We start from the raw sequence: 2,500 nt of genomic DNA, 5'->3' as shown, positions 1-2,500 counted from the left end.
ATAATACTTTTCTTTTTCACCGTCTAGATCTACCCCGTATGAAAGATAAAATCTCCGACTTAGGTAGTTTACTTACTCACTTGTTATAGTCAGGATGGAGAATTCTTTAATTAAAGAACAGTTCCATCCTGAGATATTCTAATAGACCCTAAAGAAAATTGCATATTCTCGCCAGTTTTTCCTATATATTTCTGTAACTCCAACAGAATTCTCGAAGAATCCGGGTAACCCATATTTCTCTAGAATATGTGCAAACCCATCGGCTAAATCAGTTATAACCTTTTCAATCGTCTCGTTTCCAATTCTTATTGGAATGATCATTTCATTTCTTATTGGAAACGAGAACTTTCTTTGAATTTCAAAAAGAATGGGTCGCTGTCTAAGAGTATTAATTAGATGTTTAATAGGGATTAGGAAATGCATGATAACCGGCCTGGAAAACGAGTCCCTTATCCAACCACATAGGACTTAGAGGATTACTTTAGGATATGCTGACAAGGTAGTTTACTTACTTAATGCAAAGCATTAAGGATATCAACTGCCAATACTTCCCCTCGACAACCCCTCCTTCTATTAGTGAAAGCGGAACTGTCCACCCGTAAGCTTCGCTTAAGCGACTTCATACCTCCGGTCTTTCTCTAAATAGCTTAGCTTAAACTTCAAAGCTTCCGGGCTTACCTTTTCAGTTTAGTTAGATTGAAGGCTTTCTTCCCTAGAGGAGGGACGGTACTCAACATTATAAATAGTAAGCAGCAAAGTAAGTAACGGGAAAGCCTTGACTGACCTATAGCTTTTCGCTTCACCGGAATCAGACGCGATGCTGTCGATGATCAAACTTCTGCCGCGGAGTCGTCTTCAGTTATAGGATACTTATTCTATCACTGAATCATCTAGGGAAAAAGAGTCCTGCTATTGTTACATCTTCCGCTGGCGCTGGAAAGGCATCTCCATAATCCTACGGACAAATGGCAACTGGATATGTGTTTAGCACAGGAAATTCTTAAAATAAAAAAGATCAGATGCCTAGCGCGGGCAATGTTATAGTATATCCTAACGGAGAAGAGCGTTCCCAGGAATGAGTAGTTTGGATACTCGTTATCCCATCAGATTTGTTTCGCCAACGTGGACAACCCAACCTGATAAAAAGAAAAAACCAAACGAACGAAAGAAATGAGTGAAACGAAACGAACTAAAAGACTAAAAGACTTGGAGTGAGTCTTCTTTCCTCGTAAATCCAACAATCAGAACGATGGGAAACCTCTTCGCCAGTTCATTCCATTGAAGCTACCCTTGAGCCAGATTTTACTATTGGAAAAAGGAAAAGCTCCTTTCGCCTTACTGGAACATGTCGGCCCCCATCAACGATGTAACTAGATCCGGTCGAATAGACACCAACCTGCTCAGTTGAGAGGATCTGTGTCAGAAGCGCATGCACCCGACCGACCCAAGCAAGATGGGGCCCAGTATTTGAAAAGAATACCGGCCCGAATCTTTAATCTTTGATCTTTGCTTTTCAGCCTATCCGCTCTTAGTATAGTAGAAAAAGGTGTTTGCACTCATAGGCTGTTGGAAGCTCAATCCCAACGGTCTCATCTATTGCTGCGGATTTGTGAAAAGAGCTATCAATTCATTGGCACTGGTAGACTATAAAAATTATATATGGTATCCCTTTTAGCCACGTTAGCACTTTATCCCTCCCAGATAAGGAATTAGCTTTTTCGTGGAATCTTATCTATAGCCGGAATCTATCTCTTATTCTGGGGGAAAAGACTCCTTCTTCCTTTCCTGATCTGATGGATTGCTTTGAATGCTGACCCAAGCTCTTGCCACTCTTCTTTTGAACGAAAGAAATTACTTGATTCGCTCACAACGTGGCCGTTGAATCTATATTTAGTGATGAGGTGAAGACCGTTGCCTGTTGAGGACTTCCGAACTCCTCGGCTCACGGTAGTTCTACCTTTTTTTGGATAAAAATTGGATTCTTTCAATCGGAGCGAGATTGAAGAGATAGGGCGACTTCTTCGTAACCACGATCTGCAAATGAGAACTATTTGTTTAAGGTTCGAAGAGCTTAGTTGCAAGACTAAGGATAACACTTCCCTCTGAATAAGCTCGGGATTATCAAGCTTATTACCATCTGAATCAAACAAGATATCAATCCTGTTCTTAGCATTTCTCTCTTTAACAGCAGAATTTTAATAACTGGTATTACCATCCCCAAGTTTCAACCACTCAATTCTGGATTTCTGTCTTAAAGCAGATTCTTTAACAAATAACCAATGTCTAAGCTGAGCTGAAGCATCCTTTTCCATGTTTTGAGCAGCTTCATTGTGGCAGTCATCCTTCCTTCTTGAGCCAACGAAAGCTTTTGTCTCCAGTCTTCAATCTTCCCCTGCAGATTACTAAACTCTTCATTGTGTAACTGCTTCAACTCTTGCTTAACTCTCTTTAGTTTGACCAAGACTTTATTCATACCCATAAAGTTACACGAAGCACTTCA

Source organism: Amaranthus tricolor, chromosome 11, assembly GCF_026212465.1.
Source record: "Amaranthus tricolor cultivar Red isolate AtriRed21 chromosome 11, ASM2621246v1, whole genome shotgun sequence".
Lineage (NCBI taxonomy): Eukaryota > Viridiplantae > Streptophyta > Magnoliopsida > Caryophyllales > Amaranthaceae > Amaranthus > Amaranthus tricolor.
Note: the sequence above shows the minus strand (reverse complement) of the source record.